Below are 13,067 nucleotides of genomic sequence, written 5' to 3'. Positions count from 1 at the left end.
GTGTGTGCTACCACACCTAGCTAATTTTTGTATGTTTAATAGAGATGGAGTTTCACCATGTTGGCCAGGCTGCTCCCAAACTCCTGGCCTCAAATGATATGCCTGCATTGGCCTCCCAAAGTGCTGGGATTACAGGTGTGAGCCCCCATGCCCAGCCCATGAATCACATTTGTAAAAAAAATTTAAGGCCGGGCGCGGTGGCTCAAGCCTGTAATCCCAGCACTTTGGGAGGCCAAGGCGGGTGGATCACGAGGTCAAGAGATTGAGACCATCCTGGTCAACAAGGTGAAACCCAGTCTCTACTAAAAACACAAAAAATTAGCTGGGCGTGGTGGCGCGTGCTTGTAATCCCAGCTACTCAGGAGGCTGAGGCAGGAGAATTGCCTGAACCCAGGAGGCGGAGGTTGCAGTGAGCCAAGATTGCGTCATTGCACTCCAGCCTGGGTAACAAGAGCGAAACTCCATCTCAAAAATTAAAAAAAAAAATTTAAATACAAAGCTAAGAGATGTCCTCTCCCTAAACTTTACCTTCTCTTCCAGCTCAACGGTATTTATTTATTTAGAGTACCAATATCAAAGTTGTTTTCAACTGGTAAAATACAATTATAAAACCTTAGAGTTGAACAGAAGTTGGAAAACGTTAACAATGGCAATTTTTAAGGCCCTAACATCCTTTTTCCTAATAACTACATAACAGAAATACAGATGCTTCACACCCTCCTATGGACTCACACACCTAGATTTAAGCCTTACAATCAACTGTACTTGTCACAATAATTTATGGAGAATCAGCAGCGACTTATTGAACATTGGCACAGTGCTTAGCCCACCATATCTGTGGCATAAACAAAATAACTTCCAGGTTGCACCCCAGCAGCAATAACACCACCTTTCTCTTCCATTAGAAAAACCGTAGAGGAATTTGAGAGTGAGTGAATCTCCACTAGATCCAGCAGCAGCCTAGAGGTCTCCCTTTCTCAACCAGGGACAAGGCATGAAGACGCTGTCAGAGGCATGTGAACCACAGCAACTTCGTCTTAAACAGGAGCTGGGTAAAATAAGGTTGAAAACTACTGGGCTGCATTCCCAGACAGTTAAGGCATTCTAAGTCACAGGATGAGACAGGAGGTGGGCATGTAATACAGGTCATAAAGACCTTGCTGATAAAACAGCTTACAGTAAAGGAGCTAGCCAGAATCCACCAAAACTAAGATGGCCAGGAAGGCAACCTCTGGTCATCCTCACTGCTACACTCTCGCCAACACCATGACAGTTTACAAATGCCATGGCAACGTCAGAAAGTTACCCTACAGGGTCTAAAAAGGGGAGGCATGAATAATCCACCCCTTGTTTAGCATATCAGCAAGATATAACCATAACAATGGGCAACCAGCAGCCCTCAGGGCTGTTCTGTCTATGGAGTAGCCTTCTTTTATTTCTCTACTTTCACTTTACTGTAGAGGCTTGCCCTGAATTCTTTCTCTCTCTCTCTTTCTTTTTTTTTGACGGGGTTTGGCTCATGTTGCCCAGGCTGGAGTACAACGGCATGATCTTAGCTCACGGCAACCCCCGCCTCCTGGGTTCAAGTGATTCTCCTGCCTCAGCCTCTGCCTCCCGAGTAGCTGGGATTACAGGCATGTGCCATCATGTCCAGCTAATTTTTGTATTTTTAGTACAGACGGGGTTTCACCATATTGGCCAGCCTGGTCTCAAACTCCTAACCTCAGGTGATCTGCCTGCCTTGGCCTCCCAAAGTGCTGGGATTACAGGCGTGAGTCACCACACCTGGGCTTCTGAATTCTTTCTTGTAAAGACCCAAGAACCCTCTCTTGGAGTGTGGATCGGGACCACTTTCCAGTAATACTCTGACAACACCCTCCCTCCCTAACTCTCTAACTCACTTGTTGCTCTCCCAGTTTATCCTACCCACTGCTTGTAGCCAGAGGATCTGTTTAAAATGTTCAGCTACTAGGTGGAATGATCTCCAAGGTATATGGTATAGTAAAACAAAAACAGCAACAAAACCTCAAGCAGTTTTTACTAGGTACTGCTTTTTTTTTTTTTTTTTTTTAGATGCAGTTTCACATTTTTTGCCAGGGCTGGAGTGCAATGGCGCGGTCTCAGCTCACTGCAACCTCTGCCTCCGGGGTTTAAGTGACTCTCCTGCTTCAGCCTCCTGAGTACTTGGGATGAAGCACCCACCACCATGCCTGGCTAATTTTGTGTGTGTGTGTATTTTTAGTAGAGATGGGGTTTCACCACATTGGTCAGGCTAGTCTCGAACTCCTGGCTTCAGGTGATCCACCTGCCTCAGCCTTCCAAAGGGCTGGGATTACAGGAGTGAGCCACCACGCCCGGCCTGTGTATTGCCTTTTATAATTTAAAAAGCAGTTTTATGGGTCAGGCTTGGTGGCTCAAGCCTGTAATCCCAGCACTTTGGGAGGCTGAGGTGGGTGGATCACGAGGTCAAGAGATCGAGACCATCCTGGTCAACATGGTGAAACCCCATCTCTACTCAAAATACAAAAAATCAGCTGGGCATGGTGGTGTGTGCCTGTAATCCCAACTACTCGGGAGGCTGAGGCTGGAGAATCCTGAACCTAGGAGGCGGAGGTTGCAGTGAGCCGAGATTGCACCATTGCACTCCAGCCTGGGTAACGAGCAAAACTCGTCTCAAAAAACAAAAAAAGCAGTTTTATATATGCTTGTACAAAGGCAGCGTCATATGCTTATAGTACACACTATGACCACAACTTTTCCCACAATGCATTTTATTGATTTCCTTTTCTATTTCTTTTCTATCTCTGTATTTCACTAGACCATGAATGAATTCCTTGAGGGGAGGGAATGTGTTTGTTAACCTTTGTATCCTAGCACGTGGCTTGGTTCAAAATAGGCAATGAATAACAGTTGGTTGAATACATGAAATACTAAATAAAGGCAAAAATACAGTCCTTAACAGTTTCCTTGTCCCAGTTAAATTTACTAAACCCATTCTTTAATATAAACACAGATCCATCAAGGGTGTGTGCCACTTCCTACCATTTTAAGTTTTTTTTTTTTAATCAGGAAGAGCCAGAGGCAAAAAGTCATGAAATTAACCACATGTGAGCACTTGCGTGAGCGCACACGCGCGCACACACACACAAACACACACACACACACATATAAACATCTAATTAGGAAAACGAAAACAAAACCAATTTACGAGCCTTGGCTCATCATCTCAATAGCTACTTGCACTAATCTTGTAATTTATGTCTCCTAAACACTGTTATTTTCCTTCTCTGGGCATTAGGCAACTTGAAAAAGGATTCCAGAAAAATTTCAACACTACTGACACTCATGATTATTAATATTATTAATGCTGTTTTCTTTTTAATGGCCAGTCTTCTAAATGCTTGTATCCAACCTTAGAGAAGAATGTATTTTATAGAATTGCAGCCGAATGCGGCCCTGTACACTATCTACTAGGAGTCTCCAGCCTTCCAAGTACTAACCTTGCTTCCCAAAGACCCTTGGCTCACTGCAACCTCCGCCTCCCAGGTTCAAGATCTCCCTTCTTTCCAAGGGGCCCTTGGGATTCCTTCTCTTTTCACAGCTCCTTGTCACCGACACACCCTTGGAGCAGGAAGAGGGAAGTGGCCACCTAACCTACCTTCCTCCTTTCTAGGAGGGCAGGGGTGGGGGTGGGGGTGAGGGGTCTGAGGAGGGGATGCGGTGGAGGGAGAGTTAGTGCCTGATCCTGCCTTCCTCCCTCCCACCAACCCAGCGGATTTCCTTCCCAGGGCAGTAGCCACTGGCGCCAGGAAATAATTTCCCTTATCAGCCCTCACCCTGAACAGCAAGAAAGGAAAGGTCTTGATTCTTCCCTGAAAACGAAGGGAATCTAGCTTTACTTTTGGTTTTTCAAATAACCTGTCTTAGCACCCCTAGGGTTCAGCCTAACACCTCCAGGGCTCTTGATTTCTCTTTTGATGCAGTTCTTGGATCTTAGTTTACATAAGAATTCCCCCCATGGAGTTACTCAAGGATGCAGCCCTGGAGTTTATCAGGGGTTTGCATGGTTAAATGACACTCCTTAGGAGTCTGATGACTTTGTTTGTTTGTTTGTTTTTTGTGTTTTTGAGACAGAGTCTCAGAATCTTGCTCTGTTGCCCAGGCTGGAGTGCAGTGATGTGATCTTGGCTCACTGCAACCTCTGCGTCTCCGGTTCAAGCAATTCCCCTGCCTCAGCCTCCCAAGTAGCTGGGACTACAGGCACATGCCACCACACCAGGTCAATTTTTTGTATTTTAGGAGAGATGGGGTTTCATCATGTTGACCAAGATGATCTTGATCTCCTCATCTTGTGATCCGCCCACCTTGGCCTGCTAAAGTGCTGGGATTACGGGAGTGAGCCACCGTGCCCGACCTAGGAGTCTGATGACTTTCCACCTTTTTGTACCACTTACATTGGGCATAGGAGTGACCCTGACAACTCTTTTTGAAACTGGTGAAAAATTCTAAGCGAGAGAAGGGGAGCCAGAAGAGAAGCTGGGGTTTTCCTCCTGAGTGGTGTGAGAGCAGTGAACCACAAAGATGAAGACTAGTTCTGGTGTGAAGGGATGGAGGCTGAGTTCCATTTACGTTCCAATGAGCATCTAGAAAGGTGTTTTACTGGGATGTTTTTATGGTGCCCTGTGTTATAAGGAGAATATTCAATGCCACAAAAGAAGTAACACTCAAATATAAATTTCCTCAGGAAGGCAATTTACTTATATAGAAGGGTGTGGCTCACAGAACAATGGCGAGTGCACACCTGGACAAGTGGGGGAAGGGGTACTTATGCCCTGACGGAGGCCACCCCTACTGCTGTATCATTCCCCTATTGGCTAAGGTTAGATCGCACTGTCTGGTCTAATTCTGATTGACTATTTTAAAGGGGTACGAGCCGGAGTGGTGGGGTGGGTAGTTTAGCAGGAAGGATAGTTACAGGCAGGTCAGAGCAGATAAGCAGGGGTCAAAGCAGGTGACCAGAGCAGGTGACCGGGATGAGTCAGGATGGGACGGGATCAGGGGAACAGACGTGAACTACTGATTAGAACTGGTGGAAAAGGTTATTTACTGAAACTATGAGGAAGTTAAATTTTAAAATAGAGAATTAAAGAATAAGGGAGCTGAATATACTGAAATGTCGATTCTTTGAGGAGAAACTTGGGGTTCAGTCTAACATCTGCAATCTTTCCCTTATTCATTCTTTTCTTTTCTTTTTCTTTTTTTTTTGAGATGGAGTTTCACTCTTGTTACCCAGACTGGAGTGCAATAGCGTGATCTCGGCTCACCACAACCTCTGCCTCCTGGGTTCAGGCAATTCTCCTGCCTCAGCCTCCTGAGTAGCTGAGATTACAGGCACGCACCACCATGCCCAGGTAATTTTTTGTGTTTTTAGTAGAGACGGGGTTTCACCATGTTGACCAGGATGGTCTCGATCTCTTGACCCTGTGATCCACCTGCCTTGGCCTCCCAAAGTGCTGGGATTACAGGCGTGAGCCACCGTGCCTGGCCTCTTTTCTAAAACCCTTAAAAGATCCCACTAAGGCTGTTCTTGCCTTTAGAACTATGAACCTAGTGAAGCAGGAAAGCTTCTTTGGGAGCAAATAGCAGGGTAAAACACCCCCACCTCCACCTCGACCCATCCAGATGCTGCTATCACAGAGCAGGGGGCCAGGTTGAACATCCCCTCCCTATTCTTCCTCTCAGTGTTGGGCACACACCTGGCTGGGATAAAAAAGTCAGGTCATTTGAAAAACCTAGCTCTCTATAACCCGTGGTGGATGTCCAGGTTCCTGGCTTCTTAAACAAAGAATTGGACAAAACACATAAACAAAGCAAGGAAGGAAATAAAGGAATTTATTTAAAATGAAAGTACACTCCACAGTGTGGGATTGGGCCTGAACATAGGGGCTCAAAGGCCCTGTTATGCAATTTTTGGGAGTTTAAATACCCTCTAGATGATTCCATTGGCTACTTGGGGTATGTCCTATGTAAATAAAGAGGATGAGGTAAAGTTAAGATGTACACCCTATGAAGAGGATATTTCCTGTCATAGCTGAAGTGTGAATCAGCCTTATGTTCCCTGTCTCTAGACCCTATTTTCCTGCCTCATCTTTTTCCTTCTTCCATTCCCTGTGCCACACAGAAATGTTCCTTTGTGTTTCCAGGACTGTGAGAGGTGTCAACCAGAGTGACTCCATCTTGAATAAAGGCCAAATAAAGCCAAACCTGCTGGGTTATATTCCCCAGGAATTGGGCGTTCTTGCTCATGAGATGTTTATGGTTGAGGGAATGAGTGAATGATGCTAACTAAAGACTCAGAACTTATGGAAATGTCCCAGTATTTTAAGAACAAAAAGCATTCTTAGTTAAGAATAGGTTTTGCTTTAAATATAATAATATACTCATAAGTTATTGCTGAAATCAATAGTAACAGGAAAATAACAGTATGAATAGCATGTTACAAGCTGATCACAAGCCTTTGTAACAAAGTACACTATTCTTTTCTTTTTTTTTTTTTTGAGACGGAGTTTCGCTCTTGTTACCCAGGCTGGAGTGCAATGGCCTAATCTCAGCTCACTGCAACCTCCGCCTCCTGGGTTAGGCAATTCTCCTGCCTTAGCCTCCTGAGTAGCTGGGATTACAGGCACGCGCCACCATGCCCAGCTAACTTTTTGTATTTTTAGTAGAGACGGGGTTTCACCATGTTGATCAGAATGGTTTCAATCTCTTGACCTCGTGATCCACCCGCCTTGGCCTCCCAAAGTGCTGGGATTACAGGCTTCAAAGTACACTATTCTTACACAACCTACATAAGCAAGCACTACATTTAAAGTAGCGCTTTCCTACTGTTTTCTGAGGATGTCCTACTCTGTAATTCAGTAGTCTCTACTAACCTATCTTAACTTCATTATACGCTGCAACTCACCCTGCATTCATTCCCAGGCAAGATCCAAAAACACACTCTTGGTGGCTTGTCCCTTTTCCTATGACAGGACTGGGAACCAGATCGGGAAGAAGCAGGATTCTGCAGGCGGCACACAAAATTAGATGACAAGAATAAGGGGCCCTTAAACGGGGAAGAAATAAATGGGAAGTCCAAATGGAGAAAGATTCCTTAGATGATAGCTGGGGGATACTCTAAGGGGCCCTTGAGGGTTTAGAATAGGACTCTCCCACCCAAGGGGAGAACCAGGATGGATTACAGAGAGTTAGTAGACTAGGAGAGTACAGTGGTTCTCTTTCAAAAAACATCTTAGGACCCTTTATATTCTTGAATTATACAGGGCTCCAAAGAGCTTTTGTTTGTTTGTTATAGCAATTCTTTTTATCATATATAAAATTAAAACTGAGAAAGTTTGAAAAATGTCCATCTGCTCATTAATTTAGAAATAATAGCTGGGTGTGGTGACTCATGCCTGTAGTCCCAGCACTTTGGAAGGCTGAGGCAAGAGAATCACTTGAGCTCATGAGTTTGAGATCAGCCTGGGCAATGTAGTGAAACCGCATCACTACAAAAAATACACACAAAAAAATTAGCCAGGAGTGACTTCATGCGCCTGTATTCCCAGCTACTCAGGACACTGAGGTGGAAGTGTCCTGACTTGAGCCTGGAAGTGCAAGACTACAGTGAGCCATGATAATGCCACTGTATTCCAGGCTGGGTGACAGACTGGGACCCTCAAAAAGAAAAAGAAAAAGGAAGAAAAGAAAGAAAAAAGAAAAGAAAAGAGAAAGAAGAAATAACAGACAGACCCAAGATGGCCGATTAGGGGCAGCTCAGGAATGCAGCTCCCAGCAAAAGCACAGAGGGTGAGTGAATGCTGCATTTCCAGACAGATTTTTATTGCCCACAGACCAAGAGATTCCCAGGTGGAGAAGCCCCATGGGTCACCAGAGTGGCTGTTTTGGCCGGTGCCATGGTTCTCTGCACAAAATACATGGGTCTGGGCACCATTTTGGCTGGCAATTGGAGCTCCTGGGAGACAGAGTCGCCCATTCAACAGGTTAAAAAGGGGACTGAAACAGGGAGTCAGGCCAGGAGATTCTTGGGCAAAAAAGCACCACGAATCTCAGCGCCACCGTTTCAGCCGGTGCAATGGGTCATCACACAGGAAATCACACAGATCCCAGTGCCTTCTCAACAGGTGATTGGGACACCTGGGAGACGGAGTCACCCATTGAACTAAAAAAAAAAAAAAAAGGACTCTGAGGCAGGGAGCGAGGTGATCAGGCTCGGCTGGTCCCACCCCCACAAAAAAACAGCAATCTGAAATGCTCTGGATTGAGAGTTTCACAGCAAGCACAGCTGAACCCAGGACGGTCCAGCTCTGTGTGGGAGGAGCGTCCGCCATTACCGAGGCAGTCCACCACTACGGAGGTAGTCCACCATTGCAGAGGCAGCCCACCATTGCCAAGGCAGCCCACCATTACAGACAAAGTCTGCCATTATAGAGGTGGGCCACCATTGCCGAGGCAGTTCTAACTATACCCATACAAACAGGACTGCAGGGAAGTTCACACAGCAGCTGGGTGGAGCACACAGCAGCTCTGCAAAGCCTCTGCAGGCAGACAGTGACTAGGCTGCCTCCTCGCTGGGCACGGCAGCCCTGAAAAAAGGCAGCAGCACAACAGAAACTCATAAATAAAGCCCAGCTCCCAGGAACAGAGCATCTGGCAAAAAAAAAGTGGGGGGGCTTATGAGTTCGCAGACTTAAATGTACCTGCCCAGCAGCTCTGAATGAACAATAAAGCTCACAGCTCAGCACTTGAGCTCCTATAAAGGACAGACTGTCTCCTCAACCGGCTCCCTGACCCCCGTATATCCAAAGAGTCACCTCATAAAGGAGAGCTCAGACTGACATCTGGTGAGTATTCTCCTGGGACAAAGATAGCAGAAGAAGAAACTGGGAGCAACCCTTACTATTCTGCAGTGACTGCAGGGGATCCCCAGGCAAGCAGGGCCTAGAGTGGACCTCAGTAGTCCTACAGCAGAGGGGCCTGAATGTTAGAAAAAAACCCAAGAAACAGAAAGAAATAACTTCATCATCAACAAAGTGGATGTCCACTCAGAGACCCGATCTGAAAGTCAACAACTACAAAGATGACAGGTGGATAAATCTACAAAGATGGGAAGAAACCAGTGCAAAAAAAATGAAAACACCCGGAAGCAGAACACCTCTCCTCCTACAAGGGATCACAACTCCTCACCAGCAAGGGAACAAGGCTGGATTCATCACACAATGAGTGTGATGAACTGACAGAAGCAGGCTTCAGAAGGTGGATAATAAGAAAATTCTCTGACCTAAAACATATTCTAACCCAATGCAAAGAAACTAAGAACCTTGAAAAAGATTTGACAAAATGGTAAAAAGAATAAACAACTTAGAGAGGAATATAAGTGAATTGATGGAGCTGAAAAACACAACATGAGAACTTCATGAAGTATACACAAGATTCAACAGCTGAATTGACCAAGCAGAAGAAAGGATATGAGAGGTGGAAGATCAACTCAATGAAATAAAATGAGAAGGCAAGATTAGAGGAAAAAGGGTAAAAAGGAATGAACAAAGTTTCCAAGAAATATGGGACTATGTGAAAAGACCTAATCTACATTTGTTAGGTGTACCTGAATGTGACAGAGAGAATGAATCCAAGCTGGAAAATACTCTTCAGGATATTATCCAGGAAAACTTCCCCAACCTAGCAAGACAGGCCAATATTCAAGTCCAGAAAGTACAGAGAACACCACAAAGATATTCCTCAAGAACAGCAACCTGATGGCACATAATCATCAGATTAACGAGAGTTGAAATGAAGGAGAAAATGCTAAGGGCAGCCAAAGAGAAAGGTCGGGTTACCCACAAAGGGAAGCCCATCAGACTCACAGCAGATCTCTCAGCAGAAACCCTACAAGCCAGAAGAGAGTGGGGGGTCAATATTCAACATCCTTAAAGAAACGAACTTATAATCCAGAATTTCATATCCAGCCAAACTAAGTTTCATAAGTGAAGGAAAAATAAAATCCTTTATGAACAAGCAAGTACTCAGAGATTTCATCACCACCAGGCCTGCTTTACAAGACCTCCTGAAAGAGGCACTACACATAGAAAGGAACGACTAGTACCAGCCACTCCAAAAACATACCAAATGGTAAAGAGTATCAATGTTATGAAGAAACTGCATCAACTAATGGGCAAAACAACCAGCTAGCATCAAAATGTCAGTATTAAATTCACACATAACAATATTAACCCTAAATGTAAATGGGTTAAATGCCCCAATCAAAAGACATAGACTGGCGAATTGGATAAAAAGCCAAAACCCATTGGTGTGCTGTATCCAGGAAACCCATCTCACATACAAAAATACACAAAGGCTCAAAATAAAGGGATGAAGGAAGATTTACCAAGCAAATGCAGAGCAAAAAAAAGCAAGAGTTGCATTTCTTGTCTCTGATAAAATAGACTTTAAACCAACAAAGATCAAAAGAGACAAAGAAGGACATTACATAATGGCAAAAGGATCAATACTACAAGGAGAGCTAATGATCCTAAATATATATGCACCCAATACAGAAGCACCCAGATACATAAAGCAAGTTCTTAATGACTTACAAAGAGACTTAGACTCCCACACAATAATAGTGGGATACTTTAACACCCCATTGTCAATATTAGACAGATCAACAAGACAGAAAATTAACAAGGATATCCAGGATGTGAACTCAGACCTGGACCAAGCAAACCTAATAGACAGGTTCAGAACTCTCCACCCCAAATCCACAGAATATACATTCTTCTCAGCACCACATCACACCTACTCTAAAATTGACCCCATAATTGGAAGTAAACCACTCCTCAGCAAATGCAAAAGAACAGAAATCATAACAAACAGTCTCTCAGACCACAGTGCAATCAAGTTAGAACTCAAAACTCAGAAACCAACTCAGCACCACACAGCTTCATGGAAACTGAACAACTGGCTTTTGAATGTTGACTGGATAAACAATGAAATGAAGGCAGAAATGAAGATGTTATTTGAAACCAATGAGAATGAAGATACAACATATCAGAATCTCTGGTACACATTTAAAGCAGTGTCTAGAGGAAAATATATAGCAATAAACACCCACATGAGAGGCAAAGAAAGATCGAAAATCAACACCCTATCATCAAAATTGAAAGAGCTGGAGAAGCAAGAGAAAAAAAACTCAAAACCTAGCAGAAGACAAGAAATAACTAAGATCAGAGCAGAACTGAAGGTGATAGAGGCACAAAAAAACACTTCAAAAAACCAATAAATCTAGGAGCTGGTTTTTCAAAAAGATCAACAAAATATACAGACCAGTAGCCAGATTAATAAAAAAGAAAAGAGAGAATAACCAAATAGATGCAATAAAAAACGATAAAGGGAATATCAGAGAGTATTACATACAACTCTATGTAAATAAACTAGTAAACCTGGAAGTAATGGAAAAATTCCTGGACACTTACATCCTCCCAAGCCTAAACCAGGAAGAAGTTGAAACCCTGAATAGACCAATAACAAGGTCTGAAGTTGAAGCAGCAATTAAGAGCCTACCACCCAAAAAAAGCCCAGGTCCAGATGGGTTCACAGATGAATTCTACCAGACATACAAAGAGGAGCTGGTACTATTCCTTCTGAAACGATTCCAAACAATCCAAAAAGAGGGAATCCTTCCCAAATCATTTTATGAGACCAACATCATCCTGATACCAAAACCTGGCAGTGACTCAGCAAAAAAAGAAAACTTCAGGCCAATATCCATGATGAATATAGATGCAAAAATCTTCAATAAAATACTGGCAAACCAATTGCAACAGTACATCAAAAAGCTTATCCACCATGATCAAGTAGGTTTCATCCCTGGGGATGCAAGCCTGCTTCAACACACACAAAGCTATAAATGTAATTCACCACATAAACAGAACCAAAGACAAAAACCACGTGATTATCTCAATAGATGCAGAGAAGGCCTTTGACAAAATTCAACAGCGCTTTTATGCTAAAAACCCTCAATAAACTAGGTATTAAGGGAACGTATCTCAAAATAATAAAAGCTATTTATGACAAACCAACAGCCAATATCATACTGAATGGGCAAAAACTGAATTATTCCCTTTGAAATCTGGCACTAGACAAGGATGCCCTCTCTCACCACTCCTATTCAATATAGTATTGAAAGTTCTAGCCAGAGCAATTGGGCAAGAAAAAGAAATAAAGGGTATTCAAATAGGAAAGGAGGAAGTCAAATTGTCTGTATTTGCAGATGACATGATTGTATATCTAGAAGACCCCATCATCTCAGCCCAAAATCTCCTAAAACTGATAAGCAACTTCAGCAGTCTCAGGATACAAAATCAATGTGTAAAAATCACAATCATTCCTATACACCAATAACAGACTTAAAGAGAGCCAAATTGAGAATGAAGTGCCATTCACAATTGCTACAGAGAATAAAATACATAGGAATACAACAAACAAGGAATGTAAAGGACCTCTTTAAGGAGAACTATAAACCACTTCTCAACGAAATAAGAGAGGACACAAACAGATGGAGAAACATTCCATGTTCATGGTTAGGAAGAGTCAATATCATGAAAATGGCCAAAGTAATTTACAGATTCAACGCTATCCCCATCAAGCTACCAATGACCTTCTTCACAGAACTGGAAAAAACCACCTTAAAATTCATATGGAACCAAAAGAGAGCCTGCATAGCCAAGTCAATTCTAAGCAAAAAGAACAAAGCGGGAGGTATCACATTACCGGACTTCAAACTATACTACAAGGCTACAGTAATCAAAACAGCATGGTACTGGTACCAAAACAGAGATATAGACCAATGGAACAGAACAGAGGCATTGGAGGCAACATAGCATATCTACAACCATACAATCTTTGATAAATCTGACAAAAACAAGAAATAGGGAAAAGATTCCCTGTTTAATAAATGGTGTTGGGAAAACTGGCTAGCATGTGCAGAAAGCAGAAACTGGATCCCTTCC

The 13,067-nt window shown here is 43.4% G+C and overlaps 2 protein-coding genes across 2 annotated transcripts in view; both read right to left on the bottom strand.

Moving 5' to 3' along the window:
* The window catches only part of TJP2 (tight junction protein 2), a 178,538-nt gene extending 174,914 nt beyond the window's left edge, over positions 1-3,624 (bottom strand). The window contains exon 1 of the mRNA XM_078367005.1: positions 3,501-3,624. The gene's annotated coding sequence lies outside the window, so the exon portion shown is untranslated. The remainder of the gene's footprint in view (positions 1-3,500) is intronic.
* FXN (frataxin) overlaps positions 1-13,067 on the bottom strand; it is an 83,022-nt gene that overhangs the window by 24,683 nt on the left and 45,272 nt on the right. The gene's annotated exons all lie outside the window — the stretch shown is intronic.

This window comes from Callithrix jacchus, chromosome 1, assembly GCF_049354715.1.
Source record: "Callithrix jacchus isolate 240 chromosome 1, calJac240_pri, whole genome shotgun sequence".
Taxonomy (NCBI): Eukaryota; Metazoa; Chordata; class Mammalia; order Primates; family Cebidae; genus Callithrix; species Callithrix jacchus.
This window is presented reverse-complemented; position numbering and strand designations above follow the sequence as displayed.